This window comes from Strigops habroptila, chromosome 3 (assembly GCF_004027225.2).
Source record: "Strigops habroptila isolate Jane chromosome 3, bStrHab1.2.pri, whole genome shotgun sequence".
Classification (NCBI taxonomy): domain Eukaryota; kingdom Metazoa; phylum Chordata; class Aves; order Psittaciformes; family Psittacidae; genus Strigops; species Strigops habroptila.
In genome coordinates, this window is record NC_044279.2 from 30,274,524 (window position 1) to 30,292,090 (window position 17,567).

General features: G+C 41.1%; 1 protein-coding gene across 31 annotated transcripts in view; it reads left to right on the forward strand.

Moving 5' to 3' along the window:
- Positions 1–7,794: 7,794 nt before the first annotated feature.
- Positions 7,795–17,567, forward strand: part of NRCAM (neuronal cell adhesion molecule) — a 154,965-nt gene continuing 145,192 nt past the window's right edge. For 25 of the 31 annotated variants that reach the window (XM_030479233.1, XM_030479242.1, XM_030479244.1 and 22 more), the window contains exon 1: positions 7,795–8,059. The gene's annotated coding sequence lies outside the window, so the exon portion shown is untranslated. Of the gene's footprint in view, positions 8,105–17,567 lie in introns of all 31 variants that reach the window. The other 6 variants (XM_030479232.1, XM_030479241.1, XM_030479257.1 and 3 more) reach the window with 2 other exon arrangements.

The following is a 17,567-nucleotide window of genomic DNA, read 5'->3' on the forward strand; positions in this document are numbered from 1 at the left end:
AACAAAAGAAGCGTGGCCAGCAGGTCGAAGGAGGTGATCCTGCCCCTCTACTCTGCTCTTGTGAGACCCCACTTGGAGTACTGCGTACAGTTCTGGTGTCCTCAACATAAAAAGGACATGGAGCTGTTGGAGCGAGTCCAGAGGAGGGCCACGAGGATGATAAGAGGGCTGGAGCACCTCCCATATGAAGACAGGCTGAGAAAGTTGGGGCTGTTCAGCCTGGAGAAGAGAAGGCTGCGTGGTGACCTCATAGCAGCCTTCCAGTATCTGAAGGGGGTCTACAAGGATGCTGGGGAGGGACTCTTCCTTAGGGACTGTAGTGGTAGGACAAGGGGTAATGGGTTCAAACTTAAACAGAGGAAGTTTAGATTAGATATAAGGAAGAAGTTCTTTACAGTGAGGGTGGTGAAGCACTGGAATGGGTTGCCCAGGGAGGTTGTGGATGCTCCATCCCTGGCGGTGTTCAAGGCCAGGTTGGACAGAGCCTTGAGCCACATGGTTTAGGGCAAGGTGTCCCTGCCCATGGCAGGGGGGTTGGAACTAGATGATCTTAAGGTCCTTTCCAACCCTTACGATTCTATGATTCTATGATTCTAAAATACAAAAGCACAGGCAAAAAAAGTACAAAATTCATCTGCTAGAGAGAGAATGGTAAAGCTAAATAGATCTGCTTGCTGGTTATGTATCAGTGCAATTTTCTACTAGGAAGGAGGGGATAAAAGAAAGGTATTCCTTCTGTTTACGCTGTCTCCCACCTGCACATGCAACAGGACCTTTGCAAATTTGTTCCACCTCAACTTAGTTTCAAAAGCATGAGGAAAATTATTTCCAACAGGATGTCACCTGTTGAGTGAGCATTCCAGTGAGCATTTGGAACATCTCAGAATCTTCTCACTTTAAAATTCCTTTCTTTTGTTAAATGTGTATATATATTACATTTCTTGTGATGCACAAATGCATTGTTTTTAATTCATCTGTTGTGTTCCACACCAAATCCTTTCAGTAATTCTTTTTTCTGATTCCTTCAAAGTATTTGATTCATCTGGGGCAGATTTCTGGAACTCGTCTAAATTCCCAATTCATACCTAGAGGTCATCACTGCTAGAACATTTCCAGGGGATCTGAGCTCCATTTTCAGGCTTCCCAAAGGGTAGTAATTAGCTATGGCGGTGATCATCAACCACATCTTGTAAACACCTTTTGGTGCTTTGGGCTACCACAGATCCTGTGAATTATTAACTAACCTCACTGGCAGATAAAGCTGAGAATACTCACATTCCGCATTACAGTACACACTGTTACTGAGGTGATGGGCTGTGCAGGTGTTGCTTTTCCTTCTATTCTGGGTGTTTTGCCTGTGTGAATTGTACATTTTCAGGGGCAGAAATCAGGTTTTTTCTTTGGTATTTTAGACTAACTAATAAAAACCATGAAGGGTGAAACTTTTCATTTAATGTAATTATAGTTTTCTGGACCTTAAAAAAAACCCCATAATTACACTGATATAGTGACCAATAGAATAGGATCTTGGAAATATGTTTTGTTATACAGAAAAAAAAAATAAAGATGATTGTTCACTGTCATCTACTTTAGAAAGCTACAAGGACCATGAACAGATGTCTTTCTTCTGGGAACCTAGTAGAGCCAGTCAATTTATCCATAGGTTTTCTCATTTAAACTGCTTCAAAACATCCAAACATAAGTCATTAAGGCAATGGTGTGTTTGCAATTTAAAAATAAACTCATCCTTAGAAGGTCCAACAGACTTAGAAAACAAGGTGTTTCTTAAGCAAGCAGACTAGAAAAGCCCTTTGGGCATTCTTCTAGTTCAAGACTAAAGGATAACTTCAAAAGGACTTAATTGACGTAATTTTTCATCAAAGTTTTCCTCTTTTTCTTCTCAGTTTCCCAGTCAAAACCTTTCCTTTGTTCTAAACCTTACTACATGTGATCAAAATTCATAATCATGTGTTGGGAAAGGCAGCAGACCTTACTCTTTCACTAACTTTGCTCTTTCTCATCTGAAAAGACTTTAGTAAATGCTTATTTCTTTCTCGTGTGAATCCTTAAGTTCATTCACTTTATATATATATGCACGATAAGCAAGTGCATGAACATTTGGTGCATTGGACTAAAGTTTCACTAACGCAAAAGTTATAGCTCTAATAGCTATTAATAGGCATTTTCCAGAATCTTGAAGTTGCTTACTAGATCATTTCCATAATGGAAAACTTCCCCACTAAAGACAGACTCTCTTAATCTGTGAGATATTCAGCTAAAAGATGTAACATCTTAAATCACAAGGTCAAGCTTGACTTTAGGCTCCTGTTCTTGAAAAAGGAGCTGCTTAGTATTCGGCACTTTAGAAGTTCCTTGGATAAACTGCCTGGTGTCTGCAGACGTTTGATCTTTGAAGAGCGGTTTTTCAAGAACTCTGAACCATGAATTAGGCTTGTAAGAGATTTTTAACTGTCTCAGCCAAACTCTCATAATGGAAAAATGTGAACTCTAATCATGCACATAAAACATGTTTGGTGTTTGCAGGCAGTTTAATCTGCTGTGTGTGAAGGACTTCCTTCCTTTATTTACACACCAGATAAAACATTGGTCCTGTTGAAATCAATACCAAATTTCCATTGAGTTGAGCCACTCCACCATGCGAATACAGCTGTCAAAAATAGACGTAGTTTCTGTAATATGCCAGGCATTAAATACATATTTTATACAATCCTTTCTCTCTCAAGTTTCTAACAAGATCCAAGCTCCTTTATGTTCCTTGAGATCACCTTCTGAGCATGGCCAAAAGCACTGTGGTCTGCATACTCTGGTGCCTGTGGATGTTTTAAAAAGTTCCCCTCTCTCTTTTACCTGAAAAACTTGATCTCTTAAGCATTCTCAGAGCACATCCATCTGATTGATTAAACTTGACACCAAACCAAGCTGACAGTAATATCTTCCTGTGATTAGAATTATCCAGTATGTTTAACTCCTTTTTCAGCCGTCACCAACAAGCAGCTAAGAAATTGAGTATTCCAAAATAAAATGGTGCTATCATCTCTCCTTTAAAAGGTATTTCACTTTGCATGGCATTATTAAATACTCATAGGCACAAGAGAAAACATTAATCATTAGTCTAGATAGTCAAGCAATTGGGGAGAAGGGAGGCCAGTTACAAATCTAATTAAAAAAAAGGCACAAAAAAGCAGTGAAATATGTGCTGGCATAGGGTTAGAACTCAAGTTTCCCCATACACAGGCAAATATATAAATTACAGAGTTTCTGTATGTTTGTGTGAGATGTATTTTATGTGTGTAATCTTGCCTTCTCTCAGTGTTTAACTATCTGTATAAGGTGGAAGAGTGTCAATAGGGTGAATTGAAAAATTCTATCTTCATCCTCAGATTCTCCTAGATTCTCAGGGTTTGTACCCTGAGAAGTTAAAGTTCATTAAGCAAAGGAAAAAATTGAACCCAGACCTCCTACTTCCTTTCTCAGCACTCTAATGATCAAGCTAATGGAAGATTGGACAGGTGATAGCACCGGCAGCTCCTCCTCGCCATCTGCTCCTTGAAGAACAGGATTCTCTCCTTCCATTTTGCATTCAAGCTTCTAATTTCTGAATGAAGTTTCAGCCCTGTGAATCTCTGGCAGTGTCTGCCAGCAGTGTGGAATATGTGAAGTCCAAAAAAGGCAAGATTAAAAACACCTCCTTTCCACGTTGCTGTCACTAACCAGCTCTTTGCTTAGCCTGCTAGCTGCCTTAGGTGCTAGAAGAACTCCAATGTTTTGTAAGGGAAGCCTAGGTGAGAGCTTATATATATATATATGCATGGCAGTACCTAACCATAGTCACAAATTGTCTTTCAAGAGAATAGTTTTGAAGCCTTAAATTAAGTATTATTTTCCAGTTCTTGACAGCACATCAGAACACTTCTGTGCAGTGTCTTTTCTGTGTGATCCTCTTGCCAGCCTAGTTCTCAACATATCTGACATCAAACCACATCCTCTGCTTGGTTCTCTGTGAAAGCTGGTTTTCTTACTATACACCAAGCAGTGCAGCTTTTAACATTAGAGATTATCATTTAAGCTTTTGATCTTATCTTTCGTCTCTTTTCTGCTTAGAAATATCCACATTTTATGCTGCTACAGTAAACAAACACTAGCTTCCAAAAAGCATTAGTCCAGCAGTAAGTGTGTTTGCTCTACTATTATGGTATCAGAAGATCCTCCAAAAGAAATTTGAAACGAGCATAAATAAATCAGATTAAAATCAATCTCAAAAGTTGTTCAGTTTTTGATTGGGAGGGCCCATAATCTACTGAGTATGATTAGTCTAGATTTTGTTGATTTTCAATATACTGAGTGGGGTATTCCTCACCCTTTTACTTTGTGTAAAGTACTCTGTGTGCTATACCGTGCTCCATTCACCACTGTAAGACCTCAAAACAACTGGAACAGTGGGACAGTAGGATAACTTATATTAAAATCACATGGGTGGCATTCAGTTGAGTAAATGCAGAGTCTTACAATGTAGACATTTACAGCTGAACAAGACACCCGCTGGTCCTTTTACAGTCAATGGAGAGAAGCAGGCATTTCTAGGATGCAACCCAGCTTATCCTAACATAGACATCTAAAATAGGTTAGATGAATCATACACTAAAAGTGCATATTTCTGATTCCCTTTATACTCAGTAGGAAGAGCGACTAGCTCAGATGCAGACGTTCACATAGTAGACATCTAAAGTTAGGTGAGATGAACAACCCAAAATGTCTTTCCATATCCCTTAAAAAAAGTCTGGTCTATGAACAAGATGTCAGGGAATTCTTTTCAGCTAACACTAGTTTCTTCCAATGTATCAGCACTTTGAATATTTTATTTGGTAACTTCCTCCTAAAAGCACTTTGCAAATGCCCAGATCATGCCTGATAGCCATCACAGACAAGTTTTGTGTATCAATGCAATGACTGTCATGTACCTGATCAATGCTTCCCTAAACAAAGACTACAAAAAATCCAAACAGATTAATATAGAAGAAGGTAGTAGATCGCTAAGTGAATCAAGGTTGATGTTAAAGCAACATGTAGACTAAACTACTACGTTGGGAACTGCTCATCCATAGTTATAATTGCGCAAACTGAAGAGAAATGCTACAAAAAGTAGTATGATGACTACAGAAGAGATGCAAGGCAGCAGAAAAGTCTGAAAGCTAATATTCCTTCAGCCACACAACTTCTGCTTATCATAATGGCTGTTGTTGTTTATGCCAACAAGCCCACCTGTTTGTTTTTGCTTGGTGCCACCATCCTACTGCCAGTATGGATGCCACTCCTCCACAAGAGTGGATACCGCCCCTAGCAGAAGCAAGTAGCTCCCAGCTCTGTAATAGGCTGTATAGACCTTTGAATTTACTTATTTACTGATAACTATATGTATGCCACCATTTGGAAAGTTCAGCTTTGTGCTACTGAATGTGTGTATTTATTTATCTCAGTAATACAAAAAATATGGAGTTTAAATTCTCAGGAGAATCATAAGAGTATAATCATACCAGCTGCAACATTTCAGCCTAATCATACATGAATATAGAGTTGTTTATTACACCCTCCTGGCAACAGTGACATCTCTTCATGTATTTGATTTCTGTGGTCTAACTAGCACTATGTGGTTTGCCACAGCTCACAGGTTTATGCTTATCAAATTTGGTACATTTGCCACCCAAACACTAGCCAGATCTTTACTCCTGCATTTTAACAAAGTGAAACTTTCAAGCCAAGTCTTTCCCCTCAAGTGCCCTGCAGTTCTTCAGTCCACCTCCTGAAGGTTTGGCTCACCATGTTCCCCTGGGAATCTGGCATGGATGTAAAAAGATAACTGAGAAATCATCCTTCTCTCAGCATTTTACACCCATATTTTCTCAAAGTCAGGAATGGCTACATATTATCCTTTCAGAACACAGTATCTTGGAAGCAAAGTCAGGCAATATCCTAACATTTTAGCCCCCTGTTTACACATTTCTAGATGTTTACTTAGACCGTAGCATTTTTGTATTTAAGATTAAATAAATTAGTTGGAAACATGGAAGTAGTATAGCAAAAAAAAAAAAAAAAAGGTAAGCAAACAAACAAAAGTAAAAACATTCAGAGGTACACAATAAATTCCAGCACTTACTGCTCTCTTTTTATAAAAAGGATTTTCTTCACATCCATCTAATCTTCTTTGCATATTCAGGCCTCAAACAATAATATCCTGGCCTCAGACTGATAGGAGCTTGAATATCTCCAAAGTCTGAAGCAGTAGTGTCTGATTTATTGTTTAATCCTTGGATATTTATATGCATGTGCTGTATCATTTATAGAATCTGTTATTCATCTAGAGTGTTGTTTTTTAGTCAGTCAGATGTTCAGTTTTAACTTGCCAGAGTTGTAATGGGGTTTCTGCAAAGATGCCAGGTAGGGCTTTTTGCTCCTCTTAAGCATTGCGGTTTGCACTACTAAGTTGTCATTGTAGAGTTCAGTTTGAAAGCTGCTTCCTGGAATGTGTAATAAAGAGTTAACCATTCTGAAAGTTGCCACCTTGCAATGCACTAAAGGCTATTCCTAAAATGGCTGATCCAAAAGCAGGTTCAGCAGCAGCAGATAATCACATTTACTACATGTTAAATGGAAACGGGGACTAATGTTGAGCAATATTGAGCATAGTCCACACAAGTCTCAAAATGACACTAACATGCTTCTGACATTGTGCATGTGAACCACAAGATGTGAAAGGGAAGGTGAGCACTGCAAGTGCTTCCAGACCAACAGGCGTGCTCAGCAGAAAGGTTCATTTGAAATAACCCTCATCTGGGGCTCTTCTCTAAGCGGTCTCACTCAGAGCTTCTCTTTAAGCGATCGACATCTAAGTGCCTGACTTCCTGAACTTGTGAACTGGAAATTTAATCTAATTCAGTTTTGCTGTGACTGGTGAAGAACGCACTGGTCTGAGCTGTGGGCAGGCCGCTGGCTCCACTATTTGCGGCAGTCCCCAGGACAACCGGCATGCTGCGGAGGATTCCACCGCCCCCCAGAAGAAGCCGGCAATGCAAGCCTCTGTCTTCCCAAGTCAGTTTAATTTACTGTATTGTTGTACCCACAGCCGCCGAAATTATTGGCTCGGATCCTGCCAGCACCCGTGTTTAACTACACACATGTGAGCTGCGCTACCGAGTTCAATAGGACTATTCTCGAGTGTAAAATAATATCCTTGTCTCCAGTTTAGGAACTAGCTGAAACCATCTATTTAGAGGGGCACTGCCGGGCTAAAATAATGCGTCTATTTAAAACTCCGCCTTTGCCAGCGCCCGCACCGCCGGTGGGGGTGCCCCGACGGGCGTTCGGCTTCCCCGGGCCGGGGGAAAGCAGGTGAGCGGTCCGGTGGGTGCTGAGGAGGCTCGCGGGGGCCGGGCCGGTTATCACCCAGGCGCCCCAGAAGTGGCGGCGGGGGGTCTGACTTGAGAAGGCCGAGACCTGGCACCGCCTGCAGGTCCGATGAGGACTTCACCCCGATTTTCAGCCGGGTGGCGGACGGAGAGAGGGATAGAGGGAGGGAGAGGGCTCGGCGGCGGCCGCCGCGGGGCGGAGGACGGCGGGGTCTCGGTTCCCTGTCCCCGGCGGCGGCCGGGGGTCCATGCCCAAGATGGAGCCACCGCCCCCCGCTGCCTCAGGTGCGAGGGAGCTGCCGCCGCCGCCTCGCCCGGCCCCGCCCCAGCCCCCTCGCCGCGCGCGCCCCGGGCGCAGCTCGCGCAGACGCGCGCCTTCCCCGCCCCTCCCGCGGGAGCGCGCCCCGCGGTACAGCAGGGGCGGGGGTGCCGGGGAGGTGATAGGCGCGGGAGCGCGCCCCGCGGTACAGCAGGGGCGGGGGTGCCGGGGAGGTGATAGGCGCGGGAGCGCGCCTGCCTCGGTTCTGCTCGCTGAGCTGCCGAGCCGGCAGCAGTAGGAGGAGGTGGAGGAGGAAGACGAGCGCGGCTGCGGGTCCCCATCCACCCTCTCCCTGGGCGGAGGGGGGCTGCACCTTCCCGTGAGTACCGGCGCTGTCCCCTGCGAGGGGTGCCGCGCCCCGACGGTGAGGAGCCGCTCGTCCTCGGCCGGGTCCACTGTAGGTGCCGGGGCTCCTCTGAAGGGACGGGCGAGGGGCAGCGGCTGGTGCCCGGGGCGCGGAGACCTGGGCAGCGGCTGTGAGGAGCGACCTGGGAGCCTGCCCGATGCTGCGGGGGCTTTGTGGCGGCGGCCGAGGGAGGACCTACCAGGGGCAGGCGGGCTGGCCCCTGCGCGCCGCAGCCGTGGAGCGAACGGGCCGGGCGGAGACGCTCCGCGACTGCGACGCGCCCACATCCCTCAGCGCGTAGGTCGCCATTTCGTGCGCTGGCCGGCGGGGGCGAGGGCGGCGTGTGAGGGGAAGGAGCTGTCTGTGCTGAAGTACCGGGACCCGCGCTCCGGCGCGTTTGTTTGTCAGCTCTGTCGGGGTTTTATTTTCTTGTTTGTTTGTTCTTTCTGCGCTTTGCTGCTTGCAGCAACGCCGGTTTTATTTATGGATAAACCAGCTGAAATGTGGCTGGATCCCGAGCTGTTCCTATTTGCCCGTGTTTTGCTTCCTCTCTCTTGATGGAGATGAATGCGGAAAATTGCAGTGGGGTCTGAGCAGCGAATGCACTTGCTGTTTGGTTATAAAGTAATAATTAACTAAGCCTTCAGCTACTGCGGAACTCTTCGGCATAGATGTGTTAGTTTTGAAGTCTGAAACGTGTTTAAACCAAGGCTTCGGAGTCTTAAGTGTAAACAGCACCTGATTAATAATGCCAAGCTGTTTAAATATTTAAGATCATAGTGGGCTTCGACCCAGTCAATAAGGCTGTTCCATATTGACAAGTACTCTGTGAAAGGAATGCTGTTAAGTAAAACAATGGAAAATGTGACCTGTAACTCTACAGGGGAACCTATAGATCATGATAAGACATTCTTTTATCCATAAAGGTCCAGTTTTTTTCTGTTTATTCAAAACAACCTCCAGCCGAATCAAGAAGCCAGTATTAACCACCTCGGTTTCTTTTTTTCTAATGTTCCCTGCTTTTGCATATTTCTTTCTCTGAGCATTAAAATACGTTTTGATTCTTAATTAAGTATCTTACGAAAAGAGTAGATGAAACTTGAAAGCTTCATTGCATCTAACAGGTGCAGTATTAATAATTTCGACTTCTTCCATAATTTAACATAATAGATGTGGTAATTTATGGATAGTAATTATATGGGCTGTGCATAGAGTAGGTCACTGTACAACATCAAGGCATTTGGACTTCATTTTGAGTGTGGGAGCAGTGTATATGCCAAGAGATGCATCTTGCTGGTATCCTTTGGCAAAGGATATCACTGGAAAGAGTGATACTGCTCTAGTGTTACATATTGTCTCAAAGGACCTCGAAGTCAAAAAACTGACTTACAGGTGCAGCATGTTTTTAATATTTGTCTAATCTCTTTGATCTTACTATTTATATGAATATACCTCAGGCATTTGTTTAGGTGATGGTTGTCCTTGGTTTTGAATAGGAATTGCAAAGCAAGTGATTAGAGTTGCTAAAGAGTTTGATACTGAACTCAGTGGAAGTCACTTATTTGAATGTTGAAGTCCTGTGAAATTCTTTTGGGTGTCTAAAATTAGCTGTCAGACTGTATCGGTCCAGAATTGGGACGGTGGTGTTTTCTGAGAGTATCAAATGTGAAGAAGCAAACCCAGAAAACTGCTTAGGCTGACAAAACTCGGGATCCATGGAATGAATTCACATTCTGGATTGTGCAAAGGCAATGTAGCTAATGGAAAATTGTACAGCTGTGTGACCACATCAGATGACGGGGTAGTGTGTACCAGCTGGTGTTAATGATGGAGCTAAAACTCTCTTCACAACTCACAGAATATATCCTCAATTAATCATACTTGAATTGGTATCTTAGTTCTGTAATTAGCCTTACTGGCCACGGCAAAAACACTTAAAAGTAATAATGTTCAAGGTGACTGAGATGACCAGGATCTGAGTTATCATTCCTTATCTTCTTGCAGAAGGCATAATATTTATCACATATACCACAGCTTGTTTGCTAAGAAGGGTTTTAATAAGAAGATTAGTTTTTTTAGAATGGCTTTTATTTTCAGGAAATGAAATAACAAATCCAGTAAATGCTTTCTGATTCCTCCTGTTAGCTTGCTGTGCTTTGGTGTTTCTCTCTGGTGCTCAAAAAGGTGATGGCAGAAGCTTTAGTAACCAAGTTAGTGTTTCTTGGGGTTAATGAGATGTCTCTCTAATTGACAGATTTTATTGGTTTGAGGATTCCAATTTCAGCAAAAGGTAATGCTAGACTCCCTCTTCTTCCTGCTGTAGGGAAATGACTCTCCGTGGTAGCTGGACATAAAACATCTTGAATACACTAAGGGTTTGAGTTTTTATTAATGGATTATTGCACAGCTCAAATAGCTCAATCAGCCTAAAAATTAAATCTGTCTTGCCTGCGGCTGTGGCATTGCTGTTAGTCGGTAGTTTTACTCATTTGTCCCAAATCACCTTGAATTGCAATTACTTACCTTCTGTTATGTTGGAACAGTACAGTAAAACTGCGCTATTCAGTTTTCACTGGATGTGTTCATTTTGTTATGTTTCATGAACAGAGTTGGTAAAATGGGAAGCCATACAGAGAAAATGTATCTCGGTAATGTAAGCTGAGGCAATAACGTAGGAGGTTGTCTGCTGGGCAGTATGCAAGGAATATGATTTTGCCTTCCTGAGTGGGCTGATAGTATTCAAAAAATTCAGTTATACTTTTTCCACAGTGATAATTTGTTGCATTTTGAATTGGTGAGTATGTGTATTGCCTGTTCAGTTTAGCATTATAGGTACTGTAACTTATGCATTTATGAATGTTGTCTTGTAAATACAATATTAAGGGACTTTGTAAAGAGTTAATCTCCAATAATAAGATTAACACGATGCACCATAAGTTTTGTCCTACTGTTTGTTAACCAGGAAATGATAGTTGCAGGCTTTCTTCTGAGCTACTGGAGACTGGCTGAGCTTTCAGCTATTTACCTCAATAGAAAACTGAAAGGGAAAAAGTGAACAAAGGAGGTCTGTTTTGCCTGTCCCACTTGCTGGGCTGTTGTCTTTGCCCTTTTCAGTAGAAGGAGGGGGTAGAGCTGGGTCAAAGTTGAAGAACACTGAAAAGGAATTCGAGTCTTATATTGAAATGTGAATGATAGCTTAGTTTGAGTGCCGAATGCATTTGTTTGAATTGATTTTTTCCTATCTGTGGAAGTTTTAACTGACAGATGGTGATGGACTGGCATATAGACTGCTAGAAGGTAGAGCTAGATATGTGTTCAGACCCTGATTAAGATGCTCAGTAAACAAGTACATATCTGATGAGACTTATAATACTGGAGATACTGACGCTAGACGCTGTGTGACACACTACACATTTGATAGTGTGAATCAAGGGCAGACCCCTGCAGCTGGCATACATTCAGACTTACTTGTCTAGCCTAATTGCATTGCAAATATTCCTCTGGATTGCTCTTTAGCTTCTCCCTTCTAGTAAATGTTGAATAAGTACAGAAATGTTCATCTGGATCCTCTATTAACTGTTGTTAAGAAGCTTTCATTTTTTTTTTTTTGGTTTGCTGTAGGAATCAGGATAAATGTATCTTAGTATTCATTTTGTGAATACACTGTTTTCCTACACTGTTTCGGTTTTGAAATGGCTCAATTCATAATGTGATTACAGCTTTCCCCTTGTTAACTTTTTAGTATGGAAGCATAACAGCTTGAATTATAAAATGTTTCTGTAAGAACTCACAGTACCTCCATTCTACTTTAAGCAACTAAACTTCATATAAAAAGCAGCATTTCATGCAGAGCATCTCAGATGCATAAAAATAGCCAAGCGATGAAAAAAAGGCCAGTTCGACTTATGAGGACATGATAACTTTAAAAAGCAGTGGCATTAGAAAGGAGCTAGCTGTCTAATTATCAATTAGATCAGACAGAATCACTATGAATGTAGTCTCTCTAATTCTGTGAATACTCATATAAGACTGCTGAATTTTGATCCATGCCAGTGGGAATAAAGTTGTGCTGATACTTCGTCTGCACCGTTAGGTATATATGACCTTTTAATTTCCTCTGGTTTTAAATATGTAATTTTTACTGTTTAACAGCTTGTTTGAGGAAAAAAAAAGTTGATCCACAGCTTCCTGGTTGTATGAAGTCTTTCATACATTAGTCTTTGGCCACTACTTAGGCTTTTCTGGACAGCCATCCAAAATATTAACATATTATTTTCCTTTAGCCTGTTACCTAAGTGGGGAGCCGATGGTGTTTATAGGCGAGTACAGATTTTCTTTCTCTTTCTGAACTCTGCCTCTCACTTCTGACTTCCCTTTTCCCATGTTTTCAGTGCTGCTGTGTTTGTCCAACTTAATTCTGAGGGTTCATGTAAAGGAGTTGCCTTTACAATGTCACAACACTGTAGGGCTCCGTGTGTGTCTGTGTGTGTAAAGGCATTGAATATAATCAGTTAGTGCAAAAGACAGCTTTTGTACAAGAGTTGGAACCAGGGGACAGTTCTGCTGGTGGAGAGTAATACTATGGAGTTAACTGACTGGCGCAAAGCAACTGGCCAAGGGAAGTAATCCCGTTGAATATTATAGCATGAGCAGAGTAATAGAAATGGACAAAACTCAAAGAGGCTGAGGATAATGAGTTACAGAAAAAAAATCCATGAGGATGACCACTATATGAAGAGATTGATGAAGAACAAAATGTGTTATTTGCTTTTGCATTAGAAAGAAGTGGTAGTAGTGGGGAGCTTGGGAATAAAAGTCACTGGAAGTCTTAAAGAGAAAAGGCCACAGTCTTGGGACCTCTAAGTAGAATAGGTTGAGAGGGAATGTATGTACAACTCTTGTGTAAAAGTGTGTAGGATGATGCAGGGGATAGCTCCTCAGTGTAAGCTGAGAAGTGCAACCAGTCCTGAGAGAGGGAACAATTCTGAAGAGCAAGTTGAGAGTAGGGAAATTAGTTTCTTGAAAGGGAGCAGAAGAGAAACAAGAATTTGTCTTATTATTGGTGAAGGCTCCCCCCCCCCCCCTTTTTTTTTTTAAATTATCAAATTGAGCAATTTGAAGGAAAACATTACATACACCTGCTATATTCATGGCGTATTTCCTGTCATTTAAAGGGCTTTTCAAGAGTATTGGAGAATTCAATGTTGTTCATCAGTATGCTTGTACACCACAAGTTACCCTTTGTAACAAGATAGACAGACAGTCCTCTTCACTACTCCTCCAGTGTTTAGAAGGACTAAAAAGTGGGGCTTCATACCCTACTGCTGTTCACATTGCTAGGGGAATCAAAATGCAGGAGATGCTTGATGTACCTTCCTCATTACAATAGTCAAATGATATCAGGGAGAGAGAAGCTTGGCCATGGCTGTTCCTTGGGTGGGATAAACAGATTTGTTGACTTGGTTACTCAGAGTAAGCTGGAATCTGTGGGTCCGTCCACTAAGCCCCCCCTGCCTGTAGACTAATGCTGTGGTGTCCAGACAAACTAAGTACACAATAGGAAGTTTAATCCCCTTGGGTTGCTACTCTTTTCTTGAAAATGGAAGGTATTTTTCGTTGTCAGCACAGCTGAATTTGGTAATTTTGTTGCAATTGTTACATGGCCACAATCAATCAAAATCTGATTCTCGCCTTGGATGAGATGAGATGTTAATAGGCTGAGCTAGCATTTTACTGGTTTGTAATCTGTTCTGAATCAGGTTTTCTTACTGAAGCTCAGAGAAGGGAACTATATTCCTTTTCCTTTCCCATCCTTTCAGAATTGTGCAGTACTTGAGTAAGTTTACAATAGGGGAGCTCTGCATTAAAAGAGAAAAGAACAGAAATTGAGGTTTTGCGTGCGGGGTTGGATAAACTGAGGCCTCTAGTCATTCCTGAGTCTTGGAGCAGTAAGTTTTGTGTTATGGGTCTGGCTGCTGTGAAGAGTTGTGTTCTCCATGGATGGTGAGCATTTTCAGTTATGAGCAATTTAATGGTTCCAGTGTAATTAGGTTTTATTTGTTAAAACAGTTCAGGACGTAACGGCAACCGATTTTCCACATTGTGAATGGAGATCTGAGTGACACTAAAAGCTGGAGTCAGCATCGTGGTGCGTTGCAGAGTCTTGTCACTTTTTGAAGAAGTTGTTACTGTCTCTGGAGTGCGGGGAAATCATTTCAGTATTGCAGTGATCAAGTCTGTAAGTCATGCATGCAGCCAAGAGCCCTTGTGACTGGAGATGTTGGAAAGTACATGGTCTTTTCTGCAGATATAAAAAATTCCTCCTTCCATTTGCTACTGTATTTACTTACTATTTATAGTGAAGTTCAGAGATACCCAAAGATATTCCCTATCTTGGCAATGAACGTGCAAGGGGGAGCATATGTTCTTGAGGCTGTTGCAGAGAATCCAGTTTTCTGAGCTCTTCTTTCTATTGCAGGTGTCATTATTCTTCCCTCGGCATAGGTTTGATTAGGACATAGTGAAAGGTGAGAACTATTATCACTATTACTGCAACCCAATCTAAGTAATACTACAAGGATGTTTGGGGTATCTATGGAGGTGTGAAGGAAGCTACCCTTCATACTGGGGCTGTACATACCTTATGTATAGCTTGGCTTGCTTTTCTCTACTCATGAGCTGGTTTTTGGTTAGACATATAAGCCAAACAACAAATCTGATGTCAGTGATCTACAACGAAGTGTATTTTGAATCCTCCTGAAGTTTGTCTGTGTTTTTTACATGATCTACTGTCTTTAAAACCATCAAATAATGAAGGAGAGAAACTTCTACCCACTGCTTCTCTGACAATGAAGGCTTAGAGTTGGGAAACGGTTTTCTCTAACTTTTTCCTGGAGATAGGTATATAATACGAAGTAAGTAAGGAAGCTGCATTACTGCTCCCCTGTCACATGGCTTTCAGATGAACAGTGCCAGTAACTGGACTACAGACCCTGCTCATTCATTATTGAATGTTTTTATCTATGTCAATCTTGATATACAAAGTCATAGAAGTTTCTATATAGTACACCTTTTACCTCAGAAGCATTTCATGGATTTATGGAACTTGGAGTCTAATTGCCAAGTGCATTACATGGTATAATATCTTCTCCCAGACAGTACTAAGCATATAATATCAATGTAAACTGAAACTTCAGGTGGGGAATTTTTGCAAGTTTTCTGCTTTCCTGTAGTTTGAGTGCTTTAGAAATTGGTGTCTAGGTATGTACAAAGCAAGGAATATCTTAAATTATGTGTAGGCTATTTCTGCACGATACGATTGCATGAAGCGATTGCATAACTGGAAAGCAAGGGTAGAAAGCTAAATTATCTGTTAGACCTTATAGGTGATAGTTGTATAAAGTGCATTTTTAACATAGAAAAGGTAAGAATGTGGGAACATCTAAAGGTGAATGTGACCACCAGAGGGCAGACACATAGTTTAATGACTCCAAACCACATAGTTTAATGACTCCAAACCAAAATCCTTAGAAAGGAGACTGCCTGTGTGAAAACACAGTGAGATAATGACTGAATAAACACAGTATAGATGCACAGAATTTCTTACACTGATAAAATATAGTAGTATTTAATGTTTAAGATGAAAATAAATACACCTGCTTAGAACTCACCTGTGGTTTTGTATTCCTACAATGGAAGACAGGACAGTTCATCAGATCATATAGTTTGACCTGTAAACAATGAGTTGTTAAACTTAACCCACTTACCTTTACATTGAGTCCAGTAATTTTAATTCCCGCATGTTTTCCAGAACTGCATCCATCTTCATTTGAAAATGAAAAATACTCTCCTTTCTCAAGAGTTTCTCTTTGTAGTTAAAGAATAGTTTAATTCTGAATTGAAGTTCATGTTTTCAGAGTTTGCCCAGCATTTGCGTATTTTTTTTTTTCCTTTTTATTGTTAATGTTTATATTCCTTAAAGCATGTAATTTTGCTCTTCAGAGTATCATGGAAAATAATTAACATTATGGGCCTAAAATTAATACTTCAGTAAAGTAGCCTTTTTCAGGAGTGCTGTACTGTAGTTTTTAGTGAAAGATGATCAGTATTTTTATTTAGCTTTCTTGCTAGGAATGTAGGTGCTTAATTAAAGCATGTCATTGTGCTGGCTGTTACTGCTCATGTACTGACTCAAATTATAGCAGTAGTGTCTTTGAATTATTTTGTGTAAAACCTAGACAGTTTTTGAAAGGAAACCATAGTCTTTATCTCATCATTCAGTTACAGTATCTTTAGAAGAAAGTCTTAAGAGCTATGGTTGCTCTCTGGGGGTCTCAATTCGACCAGTTGTGCGGGAGTGAAGTGTCTGATGACCCAGATTTTCCAATTTGTCAATTCCAGCAGGCGCAGTTTCCCTTGACAGCAGGTTTTCTGGGAGAGGTCCTTTATAAAATGGTTTGCAGATATTATCCCAAAAAACTTTATCTGGAGGAATTTTTCCAAGTTATTTCTAAGTTTTGTGTACTTCTTCACAAGCCGCCTCACCCTCTGACATTGAAATATGCGGATGGGCTTTCTCACCACAACCAGGGAAACATACTAGCAGAACTGACAGCATCAGACGCTCAAGGGTATCATAGGAATTAATGATACAGTAAGATTTGTATCTTCATAGTTCAGCTGCCTAATGTGTCCTAACTTAAATGCAGTGACAGAGACATTACTGCTGAGAACACGTGCAATAGCTATAGCTGAAACTTAAGTGGGTGCCAGGACTAATGCAAAATTTAGCATTAGTAGAAAGATTAGCCTTTATGTTCATTATGTTATATAGAAACTTATGTGTGTTTCCTCTTCTAAGGTAAAGCCATCCTATAAGAGTCAAAGATTTCTGTGACTTTCTCCCCCTCTGCTTAGTTTATCTGAGATGATATTGAAAGACACAGCAGCAGTTTACTAACCATCTCAAGACAAAGAAATTTCATTGCAGCAAGCTAACATAAATAAATACCATTATTTTTATTATTATAGATGGGAAAGTTCAAATATAATATGTAACTTCTTGGTTTGACTGCTAATAAGAAACCATATTAATTGGAATGGAAGAGATAAGAGTAAGAAAGTGCTGAAACCAGAAGGTGAAGATAACAAAGTGAGGGAGACAAAGCAAAGAGAAGGCGTCTATTTAATTACACGGAAATAGCTACTAACAGAATAGATCTGTGATTTCTCGTTTACTAAAACAAAACCCCAAGCTACTGTTTTAGTGAATGATGCTCATAAACTATAAAGTATTGTCTTAATTTGCAAAGAATTTAAGTTAAAAAAAAGGTGGAAAAATTATCAGTTGTAAGATTCCTTCTCATAAAAGACTGCAATTCTGTTCCTTGTCTGCTGCTCACAGGTAGAAAAATGACCTTTCACTGAAGGTGTCTTGATCTAGGCCCAGTGATTATTCTACACACTAGGATATATATGTACA